General features: G+C 46.6%; 1 protein-coding gene across 2 annotated transcripts in view; it reads right to left on the minus strand.

The window, feature by feature from the left end:
- The window catches only part of LOC139563119 (polyamine-modulated factor 1-binding protein 1), a 193,787-nt gene that overhangs the window by 138,392 nt on the left and 41,084 nt on the right, over window positions 1-14,311 (minus strand). The window lies entirely within an intron of this gene.

A 14,311-nucleotide genomic window follows, 5' to 3' on the forward strand; every position in this document is an offset into this window, starting at 1 on the left:
GTGTCTGTCTATCCCTGTTCTCTCCTCTCTGCACAGACCATACAAACGCTTCACACCGCGTGGCCGCTGCTACTCTAACCTGGTGGTCCCAGCGCGCACGACCCACGTGGAGTTCCAGGTCTCAGGCAGCCTCTGGAATTGCCGATCTGTGGCCAACAAGGCAGAGTTCATCTCAGCCTATGCTTCCCTCCAGTCCCTCGACTTCTTGGCACTGACGGAAACATGGATTACCACTGATAACACTGCTACTCCTACTGCTCTCTCCTCGTCTGCCCACGTGTTCTCGCACACCCCGAGAGCTTCTGGTCAGCGGGGTGGTGGCACTGGGATCCTCATCTCTCCCAAGTGGACATTCTCTCTTTCTCCCCTGACCCATCTGTCTATCGCCTCCTTTGAATTCCATGCTGTCACAGTTACCAGCCCTTTCAAGCTTAACATCCTTATCATTTATCGCCCTCCAGGTTCCCTTGGAGAGTTCATCAATGAGCTTGACGCCCTGATAAGTTCCTTTCCTGAGGATGGCTCACCTCTCACAGTTCTGGGTGACTTTAACCTCCCCACGTCTACCTTTGACTCATTCCTCTCTGCCTCCTTCTTTCCACTCCTCTCCTCTTTTGACCTCACCCTCTCACCTTCCCCCCCTACTCACAAGGCAGGCAATACGCTTGACCTCATCTTTACTAGATGCTGTTCTTCCACTAATCTCATTGCAACTCCCCTCCAAGTCTCCGACCACTACCTTGTATCCTTTTCCCTCTCGCTCTCATCCAACACTTCCCACACTGCCCCTACTCGGATGGTATCGCGCCGTCCCAACCTTCGCTCTCTCTCCCCCGCTACTCTCTCCTCTTCCATCCTATCATCTCTTCCCTCTGCTCAATCCTTCTCCAACCTATCTCCTGATTCTGCCTCCTCAACCCTCCTCTCCTCCCTTTCTGCATCCTTTGACTCTCTATGTCCCCTATCCTCCAGGCCGGCTCGGTCCTCCCCTCCTGCTCCGTGGCTCGACGACTCATTGCGAGCTCACAGAACAGGGCTCCGGGCAGCCGAGCGGAAATGGAGGAAAACTCGCCTCCCTGCGGACCTGGCATCCTTTCACTCCCTTCTCTCTACATTCTCCTCTTCTGTCTCTGCTGCTAAAGCCAATTTCTACCACTCTAAATTCCAAGCATCTGCCTCTAACCCTAGGAAGCTCTTTGCCACCTTCTCCTCCCTCCTGAATCCTCCTCCCCCTCCTCCCCCCTCCTCCCTCTCTGCTGATGACTTCGTCAACCATTTTGAAAAGAAGGTCGACGACATCCGATCCTCGTTTGCTAAGTCAAACGACACCGCTGGTTCTGCTCACACTGCCCTACCCTGTGCTTTGTCCTCTTTCTCCCCTCTCTCTCCAGATGAAATCTCGCGTCTTGTGACGGCCGGCCGCCCAACAACCTGCCCGCTTGACCCTATCCCCTCCTCTCTTCTCCAGACCATTTCCGGAGACCTTCTCCCTTACCTCACCTCGCTCATCAACTCATCCTTGACCGCTGGCTACGTCCCTTCCGTCTTCAAGAGAGCGAGAGTTGCACCCCTTCTGAAAAAACCTACACTCGATCCCTCCGATGTCAACAACTACAGACCAGTATCCCTTCTTTCTTTTCTCTCCAAAACTCTTGAACGTGCCGTCCTTGGCCAGCTCTCCTGCTATCTCTCTCAGAATGACCTTCTTGATCCAAATCAGTCAGGTTTCAAGACTAGTCATTCAACTGAGACTGCTCTTCTCTGTGTCACGGAGGCGCTCCGCACTGCTAAAGCTAACTCTCTCTCCTCTGCTCTCATCCTTCTAGACCTATCGGCTGCCTTTGATACTGTGAACCATCAGATCCTCCTCTCCACCCTCTCCGAGCTGGGCATCTCCGGCGCGGCCCACGCTTGGATTGCGTCCTACCTGACAGGTCGCTCCTACCAGGTGGCGTGGCGAGAATCTGTCTCCGCACCACGTGCTCTCACCACTGGTGTCCCCCAGGGCTCTGTTCTAGGCCCTCTCCTATTCTCGCTATACACCAAGTCACTTGGCTCTGTCATATCCTCACATGGTCTCTCCTATCATTGCTATGCAGACGACACACAATTAATCTTCTCCTTTCCCCCCTCTGATAACCAGGTGGTGAATCGCATCTCTGCATGTCTGGCAGACATATCAGTGTGGATGACGGATCACCACCTCAAGCTGAACCTCGGCAAGACGGAGCTGCTCTTCCTCCCGGGGAAGGACTGCCCGTTCCATGATCTCGCCATCACGGTTGACAACTCCATTGTGTCCTCCTCCCAGAGTGCTAAGAACCTTGGCGTGATCCTGGACAACACCCTGTCGTTCTCAACTAACATCAAGGCGGTGACCCGTTCCTGTAGGTTCATGCTCTACAACATTCGCAGAGTACGACCCTGCCTCACGCAGGAAGCGGCGCAGGTCCTAATCCAGGCACTTGTCATCTCCCGTCTGGATTACTGCAACTCGCTGTTGGCTGGGCTCCCTGCCTGTGCCATTAAACCCCTACAACTCATCCAGAACGCCGCAGCCCGTCTGGTGTTCAACTTTCCCAAGTTCTCTCACGTCACCCCGCTCCTCCGCTCTCTCCACTGGCTTCCAGTTGAAGCTCGCATCCGCTACAAGACCATGGTGCTTGCCTACGGAGCTGTGAGGGGAACGGCACCTCCGTACCTTCAGGCTCTGATCAGGCCCTACACCCAAACAAGGGCACTGCGTTCATCCACCTCTGGCCTGCTCGCCTCCCTACCTCTGAGGAAGTACAGTTCCCGCTCAGCCCAGTCAAAACTGTTCGCTGCTCTGGCACCCCAATGGTGGAACAAACTCCCTCACGACGCCAGGTCAGCGGAGTCAATCACCACCTTCCGGAGACACCTGAAACCCCACCTCTTTAAGGAATACCTAGGATAGGATAAAGTAATCCTTCTAACCCCCCCCCCCCCTTAAAAGAGTTAGATGCACTATTGTAAAGTGGTCGTTCCACTGGATATCATAAGGTGAATGCACCAATTTGTAAGTCGCTCTGGATAAGAGCGTCTGCTAAATGACTTAAATGTAAATGTAAATGTAAAAATGGTTTAGAAATAGTAACATTTGTTCAAATCAGTGTTCTACCTGAATTCAGGCCCTGACAACTGATGAGATTCAGATAGAAGTTGAAAAATATATTGGATAGTTTTAGAGAAATACTGACCTTGAGATTATAAAAAATATCAATCATGATAACATGGGGTGATGAAGGCCAATAGAAAGCTCAATTCAAACACAGTTTTCCCTTGCCTGTAACCCTGAAGTTTCAAGTGTCTTTAAACCTTGAAAAACCACATGGAACTTTGCTAGCTAACTGGCTAAGAGGAAGGGTCAAGAGGACTGTAGAGTGAAACCAGGGATGCATAGTACAGCCATCACTCTCTAACCTCATCCATTCACAGCAGCAGGTCCTACTACAGAGCTGAATGAGGTGGGGTGGGATATTCACTCCGGGCTTTTGTTCACCATGTTAACCGGGGACCTGTAGGAGTCCTTTACCCGGCCTAGCCGAAACATGCCACAGTGCCCTTATCAAGTACAATGACTAAGAGTGTCTGACTGGCTGCTTCAAATGAGAAATGGAACTCGCCAAGGCCTCGGATCCTATCAGCACATCAACCTCCTACATCAAGCATTCGGGTGGTTGGAAGAACGATGGCCGGGTATTGTCGTTTTACAGTGAGGGTTTATATATACACATGTATATAAATATAAAGTCAACTCAGAAAGCTGTGTGTGCATAAGATAGAGAGGGGAAAGAGAGGGAGAGTGGATGGGAAGAAGAAAGAATGAGAACACATCAGTCAGGGATAAGACACATGATGAGTGGGCCGGCCTCAAATAGGTAAACAAATCAATCGTGTGTGATAAGTGTGGACTTTATCAGGGCTGGGCAAGGCCAGACTAAAGCGTCCCTGTGAAGCCCATGGCTGAATACTGGAACAAACGGCTGCTGTTCCACAGGCCTCCACACACAGTGCTGCTCAGATTAATGGTAGTCTGGCTGGTTCCTAGCCAGGCATTTATATTAACTCTATAAACCAGGCTAGGACCATTGAAACACAACGTACCCATGGACATGGAATGGATCTGGATGATCCCACCATGATACAAGAGCAAAGACTATTGTATTCCCCATCAAAGAGTCCTATACAGCAGATGAGAGTGGTGGTTGTTTACCGGGAATGGAGGAAGGGAAATTATATCATTAGAGAGAGAGTGCAGCCTGGCTGTCTTTGTGCCGTGTGCTTTTACATGGACTGCCTCCATCATTCATGGATGGGCCCATTTGTGTCTGTGTGATTTCAGGTGCTGTTACTCAGTGCGCTAAAACCTTCATGCCGCTAGAGCAAGATTGCCACTTTTATGAGAGAACATGTTGTGTTGAAATAAACGCTCGGCCTCTGATACGTACCTCAGGGTCAAAGGGCGCAATGAATGTGAAGGGGCTTTTCAATAGGGCAGCAATCAAGCCGCACTTCCCATTCATACGCCTCCATTAAAAGAGATCCACACTGGAGTGTCACTTCCAACAGCGTCTCCATTTTCCCTTCAATCGCCCAGCGCCTGTCTCTTTTCCCCATTTCTTGAGAAAGGTTTATCCTTGTTGAACACTCACTATGCAACACTTGACATTACATATCTATTATGGAATAACTATAAGGGGATGTAATTACATTGTACCGGGTATGTGAGTACAGAAGTTTAAAATTGAACCAATGTTACTTCTGTTTTCCAAGATAAATACAAAATGGTGATTGCTAAAAATGGAAGGCTAATTCCACCCTACAAAAGGTTTATTAAGTCCACCACTTATTCACAATCACAGGGGAAATGTATTATGGCTTATTCTTAAGGAAACAACATTGAAGGAAAGTTCAGCAACAAGACAGTCATAGGAAGAGCAGAAAGGAGATTGAGAATGTGACAGGGAGAAGAAAACATTCTGTTTATGTCTGCTGCGAGACTGAGCTCTTACACAATGAAATATACACTTGCTATACCAAACATTAGGAACAACTTCCTGATATTGAGTTGCACCCCCCCTTTTGCCCTCAGAACAGCTTCAATTCGTTGGGGCATTCCTCTACAAGTTGTCAAATGCGTTCCACAGGTATGCTGGCCCATGTTGACTCCAATGCTTCCCCCAGTTGTATCAAGTAGGCTGAATGTCCTTTGGGTGGTGGACCATTCTTGATACACATGGGAAACTTTTGAGTGTGAAAAACCCAGCAGCGTTGCAGTTCCTGACATAAACCGGTGCGCCTGGCTCCTACTACCATACCCCATTCAAAGGCACTTAAATATTTTGACTTGCACATTCACCCTCTGAATGGCACACAATCCATGTCACAATTGTCTCAAAGCTTAAAAATAATTATTTAACCGGTCTCCTCCCCTTCATCTACACTGATTGAAGTGGATTTAACAAGTGACATCAATAAGGAATCATAGCTTTCACCTGGATTCACCTGATCAGTCTATGTCATGGACTTACAGATGAAGTTGGACGTTTACATACACCTTAGCCAAATACAATCAAACTGTTTTTCACAATTCCTGACATTTAATCCTAGTAAAAATTCCCTGTCTTAGGTCAGTTAGGAACACCACTTTATTTTAAGAATGTGAAGTATCAGAATAATAGTAGAGAGAATGATTTATTTCAGCTTATATTTCTTTCATCACATTCCCAGTGCATCAGAAGTGTACATACACTCTATTAGTATTTGGTAGCATTGCCAAATTGTTTAACTTGGGTCAAACGTTTCAGGTAGCCTTCCACAAGCTTCCCACAATAAGGTGGGTGAATTTTGGCCCATTCCTCCTGACAGAGCTGGTGTAACTGAGTCAGGTTTGTAGGCCTCCTTGCTCACACACGCTTTTTCAGTTCTGCCTGCAAATCTTCTAAGGATTGAGGTCAGGGCTTTGTGATGGCCACTCCAATACCTTGACTTTGTTGTCCTTAAGCCATTTTGCCACAACTTTGGAAGTATGCTTGGGGTCATTGTCCATTTGGAAGACCCATTTGCGACCAAGCTTTAACTTCCTGACTGATGTCTTGAGATGTTGCTTCAATATATCCACATAATTTTCCTTCCACGTGATGCCATCTATTTTGTGAAGTGCACCAGTCCCTCCTGCAGCAAAGCACCTCCACAACCTGATGCTGACACCCCCATGCTTCACGGTTGGGATGGTGTTCTTCGGCTTGCAAGCCTCCCCCTTTTTCCTCAAACATAACGATGGTCATGATGGCCAAACAGTTCTATTTTTGTTTCATCAGACCTGAGGACATTTCTCCAAAAAGTACGATCTTTGTCCCCATGTGCAGTTGCAAACCGTAGTCTGGCTTTTTTATGGCGGTTTTGGAGCAGTGGCTTCTTCCTTGCTGAGTGGCCATTCTGGTTATGTCGATATAGGACTCGTTTTACTGTGGTTATAAATACGTTTGTACCTGTTTCCTCCAGCATCTTCACAAGGTCCTTTGCTGTTGTTCTGGGATTGATTTGCACTTTTCACACCAAAGTACGAAAAGTTAATCTCTAGGAAAACGTGTCTCCTTCCTTAGCGGTATGATGGCTGCGTGGTCCCAGGGTGTTTATTCTTGCGTACTATTGTTTGTACAGATGAATGTGGTACCTACAGGCATTTGGAAATTGCTCCCAATGATGAACCAGACTTGTGGAGGTCTACAATTAATTTTTCTGAGGTCTTGGCTGATTTCTTTTGATTTTCCCATGAGGTCAAGAAAAGAGGCACTGAGTTTGAAGGTAGGCCTTGAAAAAAATCCACAGGTACACCTCCAATTGACTCAAATTATGTCAATTAGCCTATCAGAAGCTGTTTAAAGGCACAGTCAACTTAGTGTATGTAAACTTCTGTCCCACTGGAATTGTGGTACAGTGAATTATAAATTAAATAATCTGTCTGTAAACAATTGTTGGAAAATATTACGTGTCATGCACAAAGTAGATGTCCTAACCGACTTGCCAAAACTATAGTTTGTTATCAAGAAATTTGTGGAGTGGTTGAAAAATGAGTTTTAATGCCTCCAACCTAAGTGTATGTAAACTTCCGACTTCAACTGTATACAGTATTAAGCTCTTGAAACTCATGTATGTCTCCAACACAGAGTTCAAACATTCATCAGACACCTTAACAAAGAGCATCACCAGCCTGAACACCCACTTGTGGCCAAGACACTCATTATTGTTCTATTCACATAACTAGAGGCCAAAGATAAAATGCTGACTGACTGAGGGGTTCGAATAACATGGCTTCTATACTGAAGAGAAATCTAATTAACTCAACAAATGAACTGATGGCATAACACTCTAACAGCCCATCTGAAGTGCTCAATGGCTCTACTCATCTTACGAGGAGCTATATTCATATATTCATTAGCATGTTCATTTAAACTGCCGTTACTGCTGTAGTGCAGACACTGAGCCCCGCTAACGAAACACTAACTACAAACTCTTACATAGTCAACACTATGAAAGAGGTATTGAGACTGACATATAATGTCTTCCTGCTTAAATGAGTCACCAGAAGAGGCACTGTATGTGTCTGTGTACTGGCAAAGTGCTCAAAGACACATCCATATCACAAGGAAAACATAAGCCATCGTGGTAAATAATGGTTTGGTCATTTATTTTTTCTAACACACCTCTTTGATACAACATTGTGCACGTAAGTAGTGCAATAACAGCATTAAAAACATTCAAACTTGAAAACATGATGAACACTACTGAATCATTCACAGTTAATTAGGCCTGCTCCTTATTGGAATTGTGGGAGTCTACATGTTGTATACATTGATATGCTGCATCACAATACTGCTGGTTAGGATACTGTGATATTATCTACTACATTGTTTGGGATAGAATTACAGCTCAAAATTACAGCTGTAAACATATGCTGTTTGTATTATGCAGTTACTAGGGTTTAGGATTTTATTTGTATACTTATTATTTTTATTTAATTTAACCTTTATTTAACCAGGAAGGGCTCATTGAGATTTGATATCTATTTTTCAAAAGCGTCCTGGCCAAGATAGGCAGCACCAAGTCATTACACTATTACAGACAACATGAAAAACTACAGGTACTAAAAAAAAAACACAGAATTCACAGGAGTATAACAAAATCATAAAACAGCAAATTAAGAACATTGACAGGTCAGGGAATCAGCCTCAATCGGGACAAGTTCTGTTGCAAAAGCAGCAGCTACTCTCCCTGGAGTCCACACAAAAGCACAAAACATGACATAATACAGAACCTTAATAGACAACAACAGCTTAAGGACAGAAATACATACATTTTAAATATACTAGCAAGCACAAAACCTAAGCAAACTGCAATCATACATTATTTTGTGTCTCTTTGGTCCGTTCGTGCATTGTTATTCGTATCATCAAGTGTGCTTGTGAAATAGTTGAGAAACTTGGTGATCAAGACCTCCAAACACACAGTTTGAATCTAAAGCAAAGGTGGGCCTATTTCCGAAACAAAGTATCCTTTTGAAAGCCCAATGTCATGTCTTTCCGTTTCTGTCTCTCTCCCATTTCCCTTTAAATGCAGTTTTCTTTGCTTTCCCAAATGCCCTGATATTTTTATTTCAGTCTGTGGATATATACAAGTGGCAATGGCAGGCCACTCAGCTGTCCTGTACAGACCTCCAACAGAACTTCAAACCAAAGTTAAATCAGATTATAAATTGCTTTTCTTTGGCTTTTTCAGAGAATTAAATGACATTCTATTCCTGTTTGATGAGAGCACAAGAAGTGTGGAGGTATTTTCAGGGCTTTAAATCTCCTTTCTCACTTATGCCAGAATAGCTCCTCACGTCAGTTCAACACATAAATAAAAATAAGAACAACCATTTCACTGACAGGGGCCAGGTGAAAATAATGTGCCAAATAAAATAACGAGCAATGTGACTCTGTCACATAGGCTACAGTACATTAGATTTTTTTTAAACAGGGCAACTAAACTGTGAACTAACAATTGCTGGTCTCGTTAGAGAAAATGAGGGCGAAATGGATTTAAAAAATACAAACCTAGTTATATTTGACATTGCTAATTTAGCCAATGACTACTACTCTGAGTTTGTATTGTCAATTATAGTCTCAATTGCACTTTGCGATTTAACTACATGAACACTTGGGAAATGTAAAGGAAAAAACAAACACTACAAATGCCATTTGTTATACATTGCTCTTGATGACCTGCAGCTGATATTCAGAACATGTGCGTTGGTGTGAATATTCAACATTTCATTGAGAATCTCATTATCATGCATGTGAATAATGAAAGGTCTGAGCGGCATAATTAAGCCAGTAGTTAAACGCTGATTCCTGATATAATTGCGATTGCAAAGAAAAACATATACGTACACACAGAAAATCTTTCCAATTACACTGCGCCAATATACACAAAGCAAACAAATGTGAATCAGAAACGATAATTGAGAGCAGCGATGAATTAAATGGATACGGATAATGATCACGGCGCTCTAATTAACAGTGGCTGTAGCAGGATCCGAAGGCTGTAAGTACAGTATAGCCTAGCGAGTGACAGTCCAAGCCCGAGCCATGGGCACACACAGCACGGATAAGGAGAAGCAAAGCCAATATTCCCATGGAAGAATCTTCTGTCCATCCCATACTGAGATCTGATCACTGCAATAGAGAATCCTGCACTGCCTGGAGTCAAGGTGACACACCCTGTGTGAGTGTTTGAGCTGTATACCAGAAAGCCATCACACACTCACACACACACACACTGCGGTGCCCGCACCATCTCTGAACTCTACAATGCTTAGCTGATATCAGGAAAGTAGAGAGGAGTAGGCAGCAGATGCCCCTGGGCTCAGTGGGAGGCGGGCACACTGGTCCTGTGTGTGATGGGGGGTTATGTCCTGGCACACATACACACACCGTCCCCAGCTGCCATCCATCCATTCATCCGTGTGTGGGACTCATACAAAGAGAGGAAAAGCCACCAAGTCGCCAGCAAGAAGACAAGGACAAAAAAAAGAGGTCTGGAGGCCCTGAGGAGAAATGTATTTTTCAAACACAGCGAAACCGTCCAAAGTTTGTCTCTCTCCGCCCAACACCGTAGTGCAGAAGTGGGCGTGTTTTTCTCCAACGCATGTCGTCTGTGGCTTTCTGTCTCTTCAACAATGTGGTATTGTCAATTCAGACAGTAGCCACAGATCAAGTATGCAAAACAGGCTGGTGATTACAAAAACCCGGGGTGAGGAAAAAATCAGGGACAGAAGCCTGAGGAGGAAAAGGCTCAGATCAGACAACACGGATGCTTCTGGGATTTCTCCTAGTTCTGGTCCGGGTTGTAGCAGCGCTGAGGTGAGGAGGACTTGGCTGGGCTGGGTTGACATGTTGCAGCCCTGGGTACTGGAGGCTGTGTGGAGGGGAGCCCACACACATGCCTTCAGATGCAGCCTCTCTCTCCCTCTTCTCTCCTCTCCATCCCGGCCGGCGCTGTTCTGTCTTCTTCAGACTGACTCCTGAGGAAACCCTCCAGATGAGGATTAGCTATCAGCTCCTGTGACAGGCAGAAATCTCAACTCCAAAAGCGGGCATCAAAGAAAAGCCAGAAGAGGCAGGACCATATTCTCTCACAAAGACAAAACAAAAGTCAAAAAGCACAGGGGCTCCCCGTCACCCGGCCCACATTAGTGTCCCTTCATTTCTTATAGAAAATGTGCTTCTGCTACTGTTCCTTTGTAAAGGGGGTTTATGTGCACCTCTCACCATGTCTTCCATCACACCAACCCTCCCCTTCCCTTCCGTAGCCTGCCTCCTTATCCCCCATCAGTCTGCCAGCCATGGTACACACAGCCACCAACCCTTTTGTGAGAATAGAGTGTGCTTGTTTTGTATGGGTATGGTTTGTGTGAAACTGTGTGTGTCTGTGCCAGCCTGGAGAGGAGGGGAGAAGAGAGGGTGTAGAACAAAAATATCCTCTTTGTACGTTATGGGAACACTGAGACAGACGCAGGAGCTCATAAATTATATGCTTCATTTGCATATTCCTGGCGTAAGACATTATGCAAATAGCATTTAATTTGCATAATGGATGCCTCTTGTTGCCTCAGTTGCCTCATGCTCCTTTTTATTTAATAATGTGAAAAAAACTAAAGGCTGTGAAAGAGGAGAGAATAGCGTGATTCAGCCCCGTGGAGTGGTGTGCCAGCGCCCGTCTCACCATCCTATCGCAGCCTCCCCAAAACGCCAGCGCCAGACAGAGCCGCTGCGAGGGATCTCGCCGCCCCACCAAAAGACAGAACAGGGAAAAGAGTCAACACTAAGAACATCAGCAATTAAACAGCTTACGACCAGACCCATATCAAATCTAAACACAGGCTGGGAGAGAGGGGAATGATAGACTACAGGAGCTAGCCTACTGTATATCCTGAGGCACCTGGTAACCTGGTAACCTGGCTGTGTGTGTGTGTGTGTGTGTGTGTGTGTGTGTGTGTGTGTGTGTGTGTGTGTGTGTGTGTGTGTGTGTGTGTGTGTGTGTGTGTGTGTGTGTGTGTGTGTGTGTGTGTCTGAGTGTTGCTGTGTCTTAATGAGTCTTAATAGTCTGTTCTACCTTGACTATTAATGCGAGCAGCAGCCTGGCTAATTAACGGCACTTGGCAGACCCCTTTCAGAGGGAGGGGGGCATATTATTTAATAATTCAAACCCGCTCTGTCTCTCGTTTTTAACCTCATCAGTTCCGTTCAGAACGACCAGAAAAAATTAAAGACAGAAAGCGGTGTGGCCAAGATAATTACCTAATCAAATATGACAGACGTAGCTAATTCAGGCTAATTCTCAGCGAGGCTCCCCGAAAGCGCTAACGACAAGAGAGAAAAGATAATTACCGCACGGTACATAAGGAGCGCTATTAGAAAAACGACCAAAAACATGGCAATTTATTTACAACTTTGATTCGTTATCCATTTAATCCTCGAAGTTCGTTAAAAAAATGGGAAACAGCTAAACAGATGGTCATAGAAAAGAGTGAAAAGGCAAGACAGGACAGGAGAGTTGGTATCTGCTGGTGTGAAAGTGTGTTTAGTTTAGAGACAGAAAGAGAGAGAGGGACGGAGAGGGTGGAGAGAGAGGGAGGGTGAAAAAGGGAGGAAAAGGGTAGATAGAAAAAGGGGTGGGAGGTGGTTGCAGGATGACTTTGATTATTTATAACAAAATGCCATTGCAACATCCTGCGGTGGGATCAGACAGCAAAACGTCAACTGCGATCAGCTATAGTCCAATAAGCAGCCTGAGATCCTTCCCAGTGTACAGTGGGGTAGGGGCACTGCTCACTCACGTCTATAACACTACACTACACCAGAGCTGCTGGCTGCAGGGCTGGCTATGTCTCTACTCCTCTACTAGCACCAGCCAACTTGGAGGCTAGCTAGGGCAAGGCAGAGGCACAGACGGTGCCAGGCAGAAGGGGGCGCGGGGCGCGACACACAGCTAGCCAGCCTATGGGAGATGTTAAGAGCAATTAATCAGCTTTTAGAGTCAATTAACCCGTATGTTAATTAATGTCAAGCCTATAGAACAAAAGGGGGATTCGGGCGGAGAAGAAGGGGAGGGTAAGAGAGGGAGAGACAGAAGAGAGGGGGTGGGCGAGCGAGAGAAACAAGCAGCGAATGCAGATGATGGCAGAGAGAAGCTGGCACAGTGCCATCCATTCAGTGGTAGCGCCAGGGCGGACTCGCGTTCGCTCTCGGGGGTAGGCGGCTAGATGTAGACAGAGAGACGAAAAGACCCCCGCCTGATTTGGTAGCTAGTGCCATGCCAGGGGTGGGACTTTATTGGGGAGGGTGGGTGTTTTACAAATAGTAGAAGTTTGAGTGCGGATGCGGATGGGGTTCTGGAGCTAAGGCTCAACGTCACCGCAGAGGAGAAGAGGAGAACATCTGCTGCCCCAGTTTACAGAAGAAAGGAGCCTTCAGACGACAGGAAGAGAAGAGCGGCGCACCTGGAGGAATTTCAGGGGACACCTTGAGGGTTGGTATGGAGCGCTTGGCATAGCATGGTGGCAAGGAGTGGGGGGAGGACGTATCGGCTTGAAAACAAAAAACAAAAGACGATAGGTGGCCCACAGCGCAGGATGCCAGGGGGCTGGCGAAGGAGCCAGGGACCAGGGCAGATGAAGGAAATGGGCTCTGCCACAAGGGACTGGTGGGGGAAGTGGACATTTGAGAACAACCAACACAGAGAAACTTGCAGCTTGTGGTGTTGTCCTAGAGATGACTGGGGGGTGGGACAAAAATAAGCGCCTCCCTCTCTCTCTCTCTCTCTTGCTCTCCCTTCTCAAGCACAACCCCCTGTGCCAGGCAACCAACCAGCCAGACAGGCAGCGTACGCCATGCCAACCTGCTCATCGGCAGTCACGGCGCACCCTAGGAAAACACAGGCGATGAAAAGGCACCATGTCTATCTGGAAGGTGGCGTTTACGGATTTGCGGGAAAGTCACCGCTTCTGAGGATGCCCGAGGAGCGGCGGTGATTCGGTACCCACGATCTTCGAGAGGTGTACCAGCGGGAACGCGGTGGCATCTGTCGCGGAAAAATGGAAGGGGGCGAGAGATGGTACACAACGATCAAGAGCAAATCAACACGATTGGGCACCCGTCGCGGGTCGCTTGGCAAAGATAAAGAAAGCCAAGTGCAAACAAAGACCATCAAGTGCTTCAAATGGCTAATTAGAACAACAAAAGTTTGCTCTGTTAATTAGCGCGACGGACGAAATGAAAGGAACGGGAAAGATTACAAACAAAACAAAGCGGGGGAAAACAAGACAAAACAAAAGCGGCAAGCTGTTCTGTGGGGAGGGGAGGGTGTGAAGCTGGTGCCTGTGCTAACCCCCCCCCATCCCCCCACCACACCATTTTCCTCCAGCTCTCACCAAGCTGGCTGGCAGGCACTGCGGTGAGGAATGTCTACCATGGGCACTGCTGCCTGCCTCCCTGCCGCAGATGCTGCCAACCTGCCTGCCAGCCACAAGAGGGGAGGGAGGAAGAAAGGACCTGAGGGACTGTGCCAAGGTCTCAACAGCAGCTGTTTACAAAGACACACACACACAAAAAGAAAAAAAACTGCAAACATGAGGATGCATACTAATGAACCGCCAACACAAAATATAATCAGCAGACAGACAGGAATTCATTTACTTTTCTCTCTGCGTTCGTTTAAATTGCACTTTTTGTTTTTCGCCAAC

This window comes from Salvelinus alpinus, chromosome 33, assembly GCF_045679555.1.
Source record: "Salvelinus alpinus chromosome 33, SLU_Salpinus.1, whole genome shotgun sequence".
NCBI classification, from domain to species: domain Eukaryota; kingdom Metazoa; phylum Chordata; class Actinopteri; order Salmoniformes; family Salmonidae; genus Salvelinus; species Salvelinus alpinus.